The following is a 16,623-nucleotide window of genomic DNA, read 5'->3' on the forward strand; positions in this document are numbered from 1 at the left end:
ACAACAAAAAAGAATAAAAATAAATAAATACATTTAAAAAGTAGAATAGAATTTTAAATTTACAGTATAAAGAACCCGTAATACGGTTTAACAACTGTTTCCTGGTACAGTACACTGTGATACAAGTAAACAATTCAAATGATAGTGAAATACAAATACAATAAAAAATTTGATGGTGTGTGTAATACAAAAAAATATTCAATCTCTAAGCCTTATTAGAACCTTTGTGTAGAATATCCCTATTCCGGATTACATTTTAGGCTTGTTTTACACCTTAATCACCCCATCACTAATGCCTCATCAGTGCAATGGATGGATTCTGTAGAAGTTTCCCTGTTTCCATAGTAACATCTTTTTTTTCCTAGGGAGTTGATGGATGCATCTGTTTCCTGGGTGATAATATATGCACAGCTGGGGGACAAATAAAACAGCAAAAATATAATCTTTGTAAGATGTCATGTGCGACCAGAGAATCTTTCAAGGCATCTTGTTATACAAAAGTCTGAAATATCAGTCTGAAATCTCTCAAATATGTTTATTTTGTTGAGTTTAAAGGCCATAGCATCTGATTGACATTATTTCCATCCTCATGAAACCATTCCATAACTCCTGTATATGGATCAGGATCCATCAGGATAGAAATGTTTCATCATAAAATAATTGTGATAAGTCAGAAGAACTTGGCATTGATTTGCAGTGATGGATGCAGCCAAATACTTAAGCTAAATAAAGAAATAAGTATATACTCTGGTGGATTGGCTACTCTAAATTGTGTCTGTATGTTTTGGATGGAATTCAGATTCCTCACAACCCTGACCCATACAATCCACTTACTGTAACTGAATACATTTCAACATTAAGTTCATAAAAAATCCATTAGTAACCTGAACTGCTGCACACACCCTGTCCAGTAATGCTCTTTTTTCTCTCCTGTAGGACAACATACAGATTTACTGGGTCTGTTTGGACACTTCTCTGTCTAACCTTTCAGTTAAAATGGTGTTACAAGAGCATTATCAAATAAGGGTCAGGATAATGGACAGGCTATTCTACTTCTTAAAATGCTGCTTTGCGAAGTGTTTGGGCTCACTGGAAAGAAGACAGTGCTTGGGGAACATCAGAAAAAAAAAAATGCTGTAAAGCAGCAGTACAGTATTCAACAAAAATATTTTAAAAGGTCCAGTTACCCACTGAGGTCAGATCTGTTGAACTGAAATCCTTTGATTGATTGATTTATAGTTATAAACTAACCATTATGGGTGACGCATTAAAATGCAATTGCCTTTGCTTATTCTGGCCTGTGTGAGTAATACTGGCTTTTGTTGAATACTGCAACTATTACAGCATTATTTTTCTGATGTTTTCCAAGCAACATTTGCCCAAACACTTCTCAAAGCAGCATTGTGTGTAATAGAATCACCTACTGGGTCAGATGTGTCTTCAGTGTGTGTGTTCAAACAAACAAAAAAATTCCCTGCTGTTAGTATTGGCCAGGATTTAATTAAGCAACTTAGCAACCCCTATTGTGACCTCATATAGCAAGAACCTCTTTTCTGGTTCAATTCAATTCCATTTAGTTTTATTTGTATAGCGCTTTTAACAATTGTCATTGTCGCAAAGCAGCTTTACACAAACAAAAGAATTATTTAAGTCTGTATGGAATGTAAGCGTGCATGAATCAAGATTGAGCAGATAGTCCCTGGTGAGCAAGCCGCGGGCCTATTCTCATTTGGGTGGTTCAGTGCTAAAGACCACTCAGCTCTGCTCAACTCAACCAAGTCTTGCCCAGCTCTGCCATTCTCTGGGCACTATTTTAAAGAGCAACAGTAAGTAAATCTAGCCTACAGGGTAGAACCTTATTGCCAATGACTACTCTATTCTTCTTCAGCTCTTTGTTGTATTTTAACATTTATATTGCTAAAAATTGAGGATGTCATAGTGAGTTAACTCTCTTACGTGTATTTCTTTCTTTTCATTTATCAGAATTGTGGCTGTAAAAAGCCTAAAAAGACAGATTGTCTAGAAAAATACATGTCCTAAAGGTGCGTTCTGGGGCAGTTCATTTAAAGCCACAGACACTGAAACAAGGCGTTTGAAAAAGCAGTGAAACGAAAGAAGATCAAGCAGCCAGAATATGTGATTTTTGTTATATTTCAGCTGGAAAATTAACAGACACATTTTGGAGACCACTAAGACGTATAGAAGGTTTTTTTTTAAAGGAGTATTATATGTGACCTTTAATCAACCGTGGGACAAAAAAGATTTGTCCCTACATCTGTCTATTTTTGCTTTGTTACTTGAAGGTACTAGTGAAAAGCGACTGTGGCTCAGATTGCTAAAGTCTTTTAAGATCCTCAAAGCCATCCATATCCATTCCCAAATGGAAAGAGAGGAAACTCACCTCCATTGATTCCCTCGACCATTCATACAACCCTCTGTGGAGCTGTGCGTTTAAAAGAATAGTTTATCTCAGTCAGTATGCTCTCAGTGGTACCATTATAGAATGACCCGAGGACTACCTGGTTAATGCAGATCCTCCTGTGGTTTTGTATCTTCAGTCAGCTTTAGTGAACCATGTGATATCCTGAGAGACATATAAAACCATGTAAAATCCTGTGGAATTTAAAGCCGCTTCGTCTTTGTGTGTTCCTGCCTGCTTCCTGTATTCAAGGACCAGTTTCTTTTTTCTCAATGTTTAGGGAGAAGTTGTTGTTCTGGCACCTGTGTGACAGCGATCTGACCTCATCTCTGTATGCTGTCTCATAGTTATTTGAGACTTGAGCTATGACTGTTTGATGATGACGTTGGAGTCATGCAGACCCACACAGTCCTAAGAATACAGGACATGAAAAAGAGGGCTTAACACACATCCATGTGGAACCCCCCTACTGATCGTTAGAGGAAATTAAAATTTGGGTCCATCCTTACCACCTGCTGATAGTCACTCAGGACTTATTTTAGGCACAGTTCTTTGAGTTAAGGCTACTCACATTTCCAGCCTGAAGTGACTCACTGCTGATATTTTTCTCTAATTTAATCATACCCAAAGATTTTTTTTAGGGCTGTTTAAATGCACAAATCTGATATATTTCGGATCAGATCTCAGGCACCCTCGTACTGTATGTTGTCCTAGATCTGATATATATGGTTATGTGACTTAAATGAGAATTGACAGATCAGAATTCATGCGACCTTTTTGCCTCTACGCATGCTACTACTAAAACTGTTAGCGAGCCATCTGGCATTCTTCCTTCTTCTGGTCCTCAAAAAAAAAAATACAGCCAACTAACTGTTTGCCATCCTCCAGAGCAAAATACCAAGCAAATTTTTATGTAAATCACACTCAGTGTTTGAAATAAAGAAGTGCTAGCATGAACTCATTACATGTTTTAACTCAGATGACGCAAGCAAAGATGTATCGATGTGCGCGTGCGTGCCATTTTAGGGGACAGGCACAAATGTCACTAGTAAATATTAATGTCAACTGTCATGGCATGGAAATCTGATCTGAACAAAAGAATCGTAACTGAGCAATGTGGCTTGTAATGTAAACGTGTAACTAGTGTCTAGTTTTATGGGAACTATTATTAATAAACTGAACTGTAATCTAAGAAGAGCATTCTCAGCATACGTTTCCTTTGGTTCTAGATAACCCAACAACAGTGTGTAGTGCATCATCTGTCAATCTGTTTTAGTGAAATGAAGTACCTCTTGAAGCACTTACCTATGATGCGAGTAAGTGTAACAAAGCACCTGTCATTTAGACACGTCACATTGTTGTGTTTGGGAATATGCTCAAGGATTCACTTTTTAAAAGACAGATAGATTAAAAATGTCAGTGAACACATTAGCTAATTCAATTCAATTCAATTCAATTCAATTTTATTTGTATAGCGCTTTTAGCAATTTTCATTGCCGCAAAGCAGCTTTACATAGTCAAAAGAATTATTTAGGTTTGTATGAAATGTGAATTTGTATGAATCAAAATGGTCAGTTTGTCCCTGGTGAGCAAGCCGAGGGCGACAGTGGCAAGGTAAAACTCCCTGAGATGGTAAGAGGAAGAAACCTTGAGAGGAACCAGACTCAACAGGGAACCCATCCTCATTTGGGTGAAACAAAAAGCAGTAAATGATCTGCATTTATACAGTGTGTAGGGTGGGAGGCAGTTCAGCTATAATAGCTGATGTTAATTGATGTTAATATGGAGTCCAGGTAGTTATTGAAGACCCAGGTAGACTTGTAAGAGTCATGAACTATCGAACTGTCAAGTCCCCAGAGAAACAGTTGCCAACACCAGTCAAGGCCAGAACCATTTTCTAGGTAGAGAGAATCATTCCCAGACACCAGACGCATCCCAGAGAGACACACGGGGCATCCATGTGACGAGATCTTCAGCCAGAAGCGGGGCACCAGGATGGGTCAGACAGGTCCGGAGGGCAGAGGGAGTCTGGATCACTGGCAGCTCAGGAACGACATGTGTAGCTCGACAGAGAGAGAGAGAAAGAGTGAAAGGGGGGGACAGGAGGAGAGAGGAAAAAGAAAGAGGGGGGGAAAGAGAAGAAGAGGAGAGATGGCAGTTAGGTATGGTCACAGTCACACAATGTATAATGTGAATGTATATTAACTGTAGCGTGCAAGCAGAGACTCCGGCAGGACTAACTATGACAGCATAACTAAAAGGGAGAGCCAGAAGGAAACACAAACATGAGGGCTTCCTGACATGTAAAGCAAACAATCACCTCACCGTCAGCAAACCTGAGTGATCAATGAGAGTGAGGAAGACAGCATCCAAACATACCAGTTCACCAGACTGTGTCTGAGTCCCGAACACTATTTGGAAGACTATTCCATAACTTTGGGGCTTTGTAAGAAAAAGCTCTGCCCCCAGCTGTATTTTTCATAATACGCGGTACTGACAAGCAGCCTGCATCCTTTGATCGAAGTAGGCGTGGCGGATCGTAAGACACTAGCAGTTCGCTCAGGTACTGCGGCGCGAGACCATTTAATGCTTTATATGTCAAGAGTAGTATTTTAAAATCAATGCGAAATTTCACAGGGAGCCAATGGAGTGAAGATAAGATAGGGGTGATGTGCTCATATCTTCTGGTTCTGGTGAGGACTCTCGCTGCTGCATTCTGGACTAGCTGAAGCTTATTTATGCATCTAGCTGAACAACCAGACAGTAAGGCATTACAATAGTCCAACCTAGAGGTGATAAAAGCATGAACTAGTTTTTCTGCGTCGTTTAGCGACAATAAATTTCTTATTCTGGCAATATTTCTGAGGTGAAAGAATGCTATCCTGGTAATATTATCTACATGTGCTTCAAATGAAAGGCTGGAATCAATAATCACACCAAGGTCTTTCACTGTTGCATTTGATGGAACAGAAAGGCCATCTAAAGTTACGGTATGATCTAAAATTTTACTCCTAGCTGTATGCGGTCCTATGACTAGAACTTCTGTCTTATCCGGATTTAGCAGAAGGAAGTTAGTTAGCATCCAATTTCTTATGTCCTGCACACATTGCTCAATTTTAGTAAGCTGTTTTTTCTCATCAGGTTTTGCTGAGACATATAACTGTGTATCATCAGCATAACAATGAAAACTAATACCATGCTTACGGATTATGTTGCCCAGAGGAAGCATGTAAAGAGAAAAAAGCAGTGGACCTAAAACTGAACCCTGCGGAATGCCAAACTCCACTAGAGAACATGCAGAATAATCACCATTTAAGTCTACATACTGATAACGATGGGTCAGATAGGATCTGAGCCAGGAGAGGGCTGTACCCTTAATTCCCACTACATTTTCTAATCTGTGAAGAAGAATAGCGTGATCAACAGTGTCAAAAGCTGCACTGAGGTCAAGTAATACAAGCATAGTTACACAACCCTGATCAGAGGCCAATAGAATGTCATTTACTACTTTAACGAGCGCCGTCTCTGTACTGTGATGAGGCCTAAATCCTGACTGATACAGTTCATGTATGCCATTCCTATGTATATATGAGCATAGCTGCTCCGCTACTATCTTTTCCAGGATCTTAGAGATAAAGGGGAGGTTTGATATTGGTCTGTAACTGGACAGCTGACAGGGGTCGAGGTCAGGTTTCTTAATTATTGGTTTGATAACTGCTAATTTAAAAGATTTTGGAACATATCCAATGCTGAGTGAAGAATTAATTATTCTCAACAGGGGTTCTATTATTGCTGGTACTATCTGTTTAAGAAAATGTGTCGGTACAGGATCTAATATACAGGTTGATGAATTTGAAGAAGAGATGAGTGAAATTAGTTCATTCTCTTCTAGGGGAGTAAAGTATTCTAGGTTCTGGTCTGACATGGCTAGATTAACATCTGCATCAATTACATTGTTCGGTTTCAAAACCTCAATTTTATGCCTAATATTTACAATTTTATTATTAAAAAAGTTCATGAAGTCCTCACTATTGCATGATGTTGTTGTGGAGATTTTTGCAGTGGTCTTATTTCTGGTTAATTTGGCTACAGCATTAAATAAGAATCTAGGATTATTTTTATTTTCTTCTATAAGAGTGGAGAGATATGTTGATCTAGCTACACTAAGAGCTTTTCTATAGTTCAGGATGCTCTCCTTCCATGCTATTTGAAATACTAGTAATTTAGTTTGACGCCATTTACGTTCTAATTTCCGAGCGGTCTGTTTTAAAGTGCGCGTGTGATCGTTATACCAGGGAGCAAGTTTTTTATCTCTAATAATTTTTCTTTTGACTGGAGCTACATTATCTAGGGTATAGCGAAATGTCGACTCTAAATATTCAGTCGCCTGATCGAGTTCTGTGGGGTCAGACGGTGATCTAATCGAAGTTGGGAACTCTGGGAGATTACTGATAAAACTCTGTTTGGTAGTTGATGTGAATGTACGTTTCATACGGTAGCGCGGCGCTGTGTGTACATTATTATTGTGACACACTTGCAATGAGACAAGATAGTGATCTGAGATAACTTCAGATAGTGGTATTGTGAATAAATTTCTTATACTTAATCCAAATAATATTATTAAATCTAAAGTGTGACCTGCTTTATGAGTGGGTCCTACTACACACTGATTTACTCCTACCGAGTCCAGTATAGACATAAATGCAGTTCTCAGAGGGTCTTCTGGGTTTTCAAAATGAATATTAAAATCTCCAGCAATTAACACTTTGTCTACAGAAATGACTAGGTTTGAGAGGAAATCTGCAAATTCACTAAGAAATTCCGAGTACGGCCCTGGAGGTCTGTAAATGACAATTAGCGGGATCGACTGAGCTGACTTAATATAGTTAAATACACTTATGTTACTATAAAGAATTTCAAATGAATTAAATTAGTGTCCGTGTTTTTGTACAATAGTCAAATTATCATTGTGAATAACTGCGACGCCTCCTCCTCTACCAGTTAACCGAGGCTGGTGTATGTAGCTGTATCCAGGAGGACTAGCTTCATTTAGAGCTACATACTCGTCCTGTTTAATCCAGGTTTCTGTTAAACAGAGTATATCAAACTCCTGATCTGTGATAATTTCATTAACTATAACTGCTTTAGATGCGAGAGATCTAATATTTAACAGTCCTAGCTTCAGATCAGAGGTGCCGGCTGCGCATTCAGTCTGATCCAAGTTTGTGGTCTTTATGCTAATTAAATTACTAAAACAGACTTTCTGAGTCTTTCTAAATTTGTTTTTAGCTCGGGGAACAGACACAGTCTCAATAGAGTGAACCCTGAGTGACGACTCTATGCAGCTAGCAGACGGTTGGTTTAGCGTAAGGGATCTAATGTTGAGAAGTCCAAACTTTAGAGGTAGACTTCGATTACTTATTTGGGCTTTTTCTGGTTTAATGGTTACCAGATTGTTTCGGCTGGATTTAACGAATTTATTCTTTTTTCTCACTAATCGGGGAATAGACACAGTTTCTATAGTACAAGCTATGTGTGTGCGTCTATTAGTATGGTGGGTTGTATTGTGGCTGATATCTAAAGAATCTGAGGTATGACTTACCGCAAGTCAGATGGTTCGTAATGTCCTGGAGATGTTGTCAGAGAGGACCGCTGCTCCAGCTCTGCTAGGGTGCAGGCCATCTGTGCGGTAGAGCCTAGGACGCTCCCAGAAAACATTCCAGTTATCAACAAAGGGTAATCTCTGTTGTTGACACCAAGATTGTAACCATTCATTGAAGGCAAATAATCTACTGAACCTCTCGATTCCTCTCTGAAATGTCGGAAGTGGTCCAGATACGACGATCTTTGTCGTGGGTGATGTGCTGCGGACCTTCTCAACCAGGCTCCTGAAGTCCTTCTTTAGGATCTCCATCTGCCTCAGCCTGATGTCGTTGGTGCCAGCATGGAGAACCACAGCTCGAATGTTCTTCCTCAGGGCCGCAGGCACCTGTGCAGCAACATCAAGAACACGTGCACCAGGTAAACAGCGCGTGTAGCCTTACCTTTAGCTGTGGTAGCACGCACGTGCCGGACAATGGAGTCTCCGATGACCAGCGCGTCGTGTGCCGTCTCACGGAGAGGAGCGAAGCGGTTTCGGGTTGAGATCTCGAAGACGGGTGGTGGCGGAGGAGGAGAGGTCCTCGCCCGGGGCTTGGCGCGCGTCTTCCGCTGCTCAAGTTTCCAGGCCTCGTGGTATCCCGGCGCCGGGGTGAAGGAAAGCTGGGCAGGCTGCGTTCTCGGTGCGTTGGACCTGGGCAGAGAAGCACGCGGAGTAGAGGTTGTCGGAGAATTCTCATGCCGAGAAATTACCTGGGACAGGTGAGCGTCGGTCCGCGACGATTCCAGCGTGGCTTTCCGCTGCTGTAGCCGGGCCAGCTTCACCTGTAGGTCGCGGATCAGCTTCTCCACGGCCTCCATCTCCAAGTCCACCGAGTGCAGCTCCAATGTCTCCTCACCTGCACACAGGGGCAGAGACCCAACCGACATGGTGTCTAAAAATAGAAATAACCGGTGCGAAAGAGCGTAAACAAACTTGTGATAGCCGGGCTAACGGGCTAGCGATGCTAATGAAAAGCCGGCTAGAAGCGGTGTGCTGCAAAACTATTAAAACTAATACGATATAAACTTATACGAAAACGATATAACACGCGTTTCGAGTGAATATATTATAAGGTAGTATGAAATACTTATCTGTTATATGTTTACTCTTCGTAAGGGGACGAAAAAGTAGAAAAATTGGTCAGTCTGGCGGAGCTCAGGAAAAAGCAGCCAACAGCCTGAACCAAAAGCAGCCAACAGCCTGAAATCGCCCTTTGCATGATCTGCATCCAGAGATTCTATCGGGGCCGGTTGTTTTGTCTGTGTTCACTTTACGCGAGATCCGACACACTTCCCATTTAGGGATCAATAGTCTACTGTCTGCATCTGTAGTAGTTTGTGCTCTTATAGAGAGATCAGCCTTATTTATCTCAAAATGGGCGCAGAATGCATTTACCTCCGGCACAAGAGTGGCGGGGCAAATCAACAGGTAAACAATAACAAACCTAATATTTGGTTATCCAGCTTAATAATGTAACATAATTACAATTTTGCTCATTAAAGCAACATCCTAAATGCAGATTAATAATGAGTAATGCTTGTAATCAGAAAGTCGAAAGTCATTGGTTTGACATGATGTAATTCTGCTACAGGATTGTTAGAGTACAACTTTTTAATAAAAAAAATGGTATGCCAGTAAATATAGTGGATTTTTTGTTTAACATTTACCTTTCCTTTTACTCTGCACAAAAATTGCTTTCTGCATCTTATAATATTCAAACCTATACACACTAATATTTGCAATGCTCAATTGATATGCTCTACTAAGTGTTCTAATAAATGTGTGACTGGCATCCCCTCCTGGATGTGTTCCTGTCTTTTGCCCCGAGTTACCAGGATAATCCCTACCCTACCCTACCCGAACATAAAACATTTAATGAAGATAAAAGAATAAATGAATATTGTATGGACTTTTGTTCTATTCCTGTATGAATAACAGCTTCAATACACTGGTAAAAGCTATAGCTTGTAATTACCATTTCCCTAACCATTCAGACACATACACTCACCTTTGCTCAACAGACCACCTCTCGGTGTATATGAGTGGCGCAAATGCTCAGCCCCCACAGCGGAATTGCGCTCTGGGGACCATTGGCATTTCCGATGACGCACATGCACAGCTGTAATCCGGGGCCAGAGACACTTTATCATTCATAGCTGAAGGATTGCATGAGAGGTGCTTTTCAAACAGTGCAATTATTTTCCCTCAATCAGAGCCAGTGTGACAAAAAAAAGACCAACTACCGAGGCTTGAGTGCTCCCATTCAGCCTGTCGTACAAAATGAATTAAAACACACTGTCTGAGTTTCTGAAGTGACGGAATGACTGGATGGAGTTTTCCGTGGCCTTGCTACCACTCATGTTGCACTGCTTTACTGACTTACAGACCGACACTTGAAAGGACAACTGAGCTTCAGGTGCTCTGTTAATATGCGTAAATCATCCTTAGCCTATAAGGAGGATTTAAAGATAACAAGATAAGTAATTGGGTTGTGAAGTGGAGATTGCTTTTAAGGCAGACTGCTGTTTGCTGATGATTAGGGAAAAATTTAAGAAATATTTTGATATATCAAATTAAAATATCATTCATTTTGCCTTTTTTGCTTTAATCCATTTAGAGTATGATCACCACAAGTTCTGGAGAAAAATTTCCACATTGTACAACCCTAAGACCCTAACCTCTTGTTTCCTTCTCATGCTGCTTTAAGTGCACATGGACTTCTGTATGTCTTTTACATCATGTATATCTCCAAAAGTACATGTAGTTCTTAACAATCAAAGTGCTTATATTTCAGAGATTTTCTTTTCACCAAACACAGAGCATGGCTACAAAACAAGCCAATGTGTGCTACACAGATCAGCCATACAGTAACAGCAACACCACTGCGAGGTGAATGGAAGAACATTGATTACCGACTATACACCGGTGACAGGATTAGGGGAACACATGGCTCACCCATGCCTGAGGGGACTAAACCCCTGTTCATTCAGGATCCCACAGAAATGTCTATGTCGCTCAAATCATGGAAAAAAATGGCTATAACAGAAAGGCACCAGAACACAGGCCCCAGGTCGGTAGGTAATCTTGGGCTCTTTGCCCATTGTACTGTATAACATATAATTCATAGGGCCCAATGGGCAAAGAGCCCAATCATACATTTATTGGGCTCACAGCTTCCAAAGGATCTGCTGGCAATGTTCTGGTGCAGCATAAAACAGCCCCCCCTGCAGAGCAACACCCCGATGGGCCTGAGGTTCCTCAGTGGCGCAAGGGGAGCCCAAAACCTAGGTGGTATTCACGTTAATGCTTTTAATATTATGGCTAGTTGGTGTATATTCATTTTTAAAATGGAAAACAAATTAATACTAAATAAATGATTTATTATGTCCTTATGATTTGCTGTTGGGTCTAAACAGCAGCAACAGCCCTAAACCTCCAGGGAACATGGTTGTAGGCAATCATATCTTTTGAATATTTTAAAGGTCACATTTGCTGTGAAACACATTTAACAGTTTCACAGCAAACGTATGTTAAAGTGTGTATGTTAATGCTTTAGCTGAAATAGTGATCATTAATATATTGTTTTATTGTATTCCTCCTTTTATTTTACTTCTTCTCCAAATCCAGTGTTTCTGGAAATAAGCTCGGGGTATAAGGTTACAATAGGGGAAAATAGCTTGGTTAAGTTATTGCCCATATGAAAATAGAAAAGGGACACTTTTTAAATGTTTTGTTCATGCCACTGGAGACCCATCTAAAGAATGAATGTTGCATAATTTGCATAATAAGTCACCTTTAAGATTATTACAGTTGTTGCTCACAGTAGGTCAACTTTATTTACAAAATATCCTACACATGATTTTTCTTTCTCCCACTCATGAATAACTCTGGTGTTGTGCATGCAACTGCTTACTTATGTTAATTTCCCCCTAAGTATGGAGACTTTTGGGACACGCAGCAGTTTGAAACAGAAGGCACTCACAGAGCCCTGCTCTTATGTAAATTATGCTGACTGTTTATTATCCTTCCTTTGATGCTGCTGGGAGTGAACTGACATGGCTGCAGATCCCTTTACCAAGAAAGAATGGGAAGAATGGAAGTAAACTTTGCTGATTTGTTGTGGTGGGAACAGAACGAGCAGCATCAAAGTGGAACATTCTTGAGCATCATGCACAACTATTGACTTCATGCACACTTACCATTTGAACCCATTAAACCTAGTTATGTCGGTAATTTCACTTAGTCCCACTGGGTAAATGAAATGATTGCATAACCATACTTGAAAAGGGATCAAAGGACTCTTCCTTCAATTAAATACCATTCTGTGTACACAATGGCTTCTTCTTGGCTGGCTCTCAGACGAGTGTCACTTGCACACTTTTGTGAAACTTGACACGGAGCTCATTGATTTAACACATTGAATGCTGCGTTACCATGGTTTCATATGTAATCTTAATTTTCAGGGTTTTTTCCCTCACATTATTCTCTACCTTCCTGTCTCTGGGGCTGCTCATATAAGGTGCTATACAAATAGCATTTGAATTAAACCAGGGGAAAGAATACAGAATGTCATTCTTATGTGTTAGCTACACAGTTGCAAGTCTACAGTCATATTCTTGATTAGTCAGTCTGGTTTATATCTGCTCATGTCATTATGATTTTTCTTAACTTTCTTCAAAGAGCTCTATGTTCTAGTGGAGCATCGAGCATAATTGAGCTAAATGATTGGTGAGTTAGTGGTTTTCCAATTAATGCCCCAAACCCAAGCACTGGGGGTTACATAGCATGCTTAGTTGAGCTTTTAAATTTGGGTAAAAATTGGAAAGTTGCACCAGGAAGAGCATCCAAGGTAAAAAAACTTTGCAAAATCGATGTGTGACAACCCAGTCCGCGACTTGTTTTGGCAAAAGAAACGTAATGAACATAGACTTGAATGACAACATGACTCCTGCTATAGAGAAATTTCAGTCCATACAAGCTTCAAATGCCGTTTTAAAACATACTATAGTCTGAAGTACAAAATGTTCTGCTGCAGTATGATACTGTAAAGATGAGTAGTCCTAATTGCACACTGCATGCTCTGTGGGTGCCACCCCATCCCTCTCTCTCTCTCTCTCTCTCTCTCTCTCTCTCTCTCTCTCTCTCTCTCGCCAATTAGAGCTACAAAATATGAAAATGCCCACAGAGTAAATGAGTACTGCTGTGTAAGGGTAAAAAAAAAGAAAAAAAAAAAAAAAAGATCAGACCGCAAAGACAATATGATTGATTCAGCATCTGCTGTAGCTGAGATAAATTCAACAACAAGCACCATGAAGACACTACAAAGATTGCAGGTTTATGAGTCTTGCCATCATTTCAATTATTTTACGTGTCTGGTGTTTTTCGATTTGCCATCTTGGACTGTGTATTTGTGTTCATTTGGTCTGATGTTTTTGGATTTGATGTATTTGTTTTTATTGTTTTTGCTGTTTTTTTGGTTGTTGTATCAGAGTTTACGCTTGTTGTGCATTGAAAAAAACTCCTGCGCTCAGACCATATAATTTGATTCTGTTTTTGTTACATAATTATGCATTTGAATATGGTGTTAAACACAGTATTTCAGGTAACAAGTGTATAACCATAGGTATTGAGCCAGCAAATGCCACACTACCTCCAGTAAGCACAGTGCCTTTTATAAAATACTTGGAAGCAAAAAGCAGCTTAGCATAAAATTTGACTTGACTTGGCTTTGGTAGGAGTAAAAGTCTCCTTAGAAAATATTACATGTGCATTTTCAGGTTAGTTGGGGAGTTTTTAAATCCTGGGTAAAAAGAACATTTCAATCTAATGCACATTTTTGCCACATCATGGAGTTAAACATGATCACCACTGCAGTCAGGTTGGTCATTGTCTGTTACCCGAGTTTTAATATTATCAGAAAAGTCTGCAGCAGGGGCTTCCGTGATGGTATCAGTCACCATTGATTATACAGTGACGACAAAACATGCCTTCTGCTCTTAGAGGTTGGCAAAAGACCGGCATTATCTCATCAAATCAAATTGGTGCAGTTATGAGTAATGACGATGCTTAGAAAATGGGAAATGTATTGAATTAGAAGTACACATTTTTAACAAGGAAATGTAATAGAATAGAAGTCAAAGTTGCCAGAAATATAAATAACAAAGTAGTAGGTGTAATACCACACCATTATTACCTGCACAATAATAATCATTATTTGCACAATAAAAAACTTTACCAAACACTTGTGTAATTTGCACACTACGTCTGTTTTACAGTGTTTACATTTTGATATTCATTTAATACTTTTGCATATTTTTTATGTTGTTGGTCTTTTGGCTGATCCCGACAAGGGGTCGCCAAAGCGGAATATCCAGTCCGCACTACAACTTGGCACAGGTTTTACGCTGGATGCCCTTCCTGACGCAACCCCTTCCATTTTTATCCGGGCTTGGGACCGGCACTGCATCCAGCGGCTGGGGTTTTGCGCTGGCTGGGAATCGGACCCGGATTCCGCATGGCAGCCGAAACACCTACCACTAAGCCACCAGTGCCCAGACTTTTGCATTTTTTTAATATTCTGGCTTAATTCTATATGAATATAAATCTTTTTTTATATACCTATTCTTTGGTATACCCATATTAATTTATTATTTTTATATATATATAAAAAGTTTAAAAAATTAAGTAATTAACTAGCATTTGCATATTTTTACTTGCTGTTTACATTACACCTTAGCACTGTTTCTTATATACTGTAGGTTTTTGAAATTTATTAGCTGGTAATTACTATCAAATAAAATACAAACTCAAATGCCAGTCTTAAAACATTGTTCTTGGATAAACAATATGTTTCTAGTTCCATGACTTCTGGTACTAGTCATAGAAAACGGCACATTTTCAGTAGAAAAGTCCACAGAGGAATATTAAAACTGTCATTTGGAAATCAATAGGAACCATGTTTCCCGGTTTAAAATTGGAAAAGTATAGTTGATTCTAAATGACATGAATGCAACATATGCCAAAGCACATAAACTAAAGATCTTCATATACCTATTACATTTTATTTACATGTACCTGAATGTTCTGGTTCTCAAAGTTTTTGTTAAATACATACCACACAGTTGACTACAAGATAATGATTCAAGGTTAGGAAATCAAAGCAAGGTTACTGCACATTGTTAAAGGCCATATTGATACTCTACGTACTGACAGTAGAAAGACGAACATGCCAAGTAGATATATGTGAGTCACTGACTCATATGTGAGTTGCATAAGTTCTATTTTATGTGTACATCATTGCTTTGGGCTTTGTTTATGAGAAAAAATATATTAAAAAAGGCATGGCAGAGACACTAGCATCAGGAATGACAAAGAAGAAAAAAGTGACTCATTAATTTCAAAATTGCAGTAATTATTCATAAATGCCTTAACAGCGTTGAATAGTGAAAAAATATTTTGAACAGAGAGATGATTCATCACCGGATTATTGCTAAGCTTCTAGCTTTATTAAAACAAGCTAAATAATGCTGCATGGTTCGAAGGTTATTGCTATCAAGTTATCTAGCTTATCAACTTAAGATTACTTCCGATGTGAAAAACTGTCAAAGAAATATTAATAATTATTTGACTGCATTATCAACTTTTTGATCTATTATTATTATTATTATTTATTTATTTATTTATTTATTTATAGGTGTGAAAGAACCACCAAAGCTAAACACAGTGCGGTTCTGTTTCAGGAACTTGTCTCATTGTACTATTTAGCATCTTTAAAAAAAAGTGAGTTAGAAATCAACTGACACTGATAATTTAGAAGGGAAGAGAGGCGTGTTATCAGATACATCATTCATTTATTAAGCCAATTAGTTTTATGCCGTGTTATAATTGTCATATTTTTAATGCTCCAAAGCTTTCTTTGCCCCATCCAGCTTAGCCTCCATTTCAGACCCTCCATGTGAAATTGTGTTCTTTTAAATAAAAGTGGCATTATGTAAAAGGGTAAAGCTGGAGGGCAACACAAATGTACTAATAACAGAAACGGAGCTTCTGTAATAGGTAGACAGCTTTTTAATGGTTTAGATGGCAAATAGATAACCATTCCTTGAAAATAAAATAAAAAGGTCTGGTCTGGAGATAATGTGTTTGTTTCCTATTTTGCACAGGTTCTATGTTGCCTAGATTGTATCCAGGACATTTATGTATTGGGTCTAATTTTGTGTTGTTACTATATTTGTTAAAAACAAAACAGTAGAGTATTATAAAGTTGCTAAAGGGCTCATGTTTGTTGTTTTTGTTTAAGAATTGTGAGATGTGTCAAAAAAGACCAATGATGTCTCATTCAGAAATAAATATTACTCATATCGTACTCAACAGGAACGCAACAAAATTGTAAGTGCCACGAGAACAGCTTGACTATTTGCTTAACCTTCTACTACATTTAGCCATGTTCCCTGTATGTCCTCGAAATATGAGTGAAAGTAGTAAAACGTGTACACCTTGGCAGGAACGTGATAGAAACCGGTAAGGACGTAATATTGTCTTCTTCGACAAGCTGTGCTTATTT

The sequence above is a fragment of the Clarias gariepinus genome, chromosome 2, assembly GCF_024256425.1.
Source record: "Clarias gariepinus isolate MV-2021 ecotype Netherlands chromosome 2, CGAR_prim_01v2, whole genome shotgun sequence".
In the NCBI taxonomy this organism is placed as follows: domain Eukaryota; kingdom Metazoa; phylum Chordata; class Actinopteri; order Siluriformes; family Clariidae; genus Clarias; species Clarias gariepinus.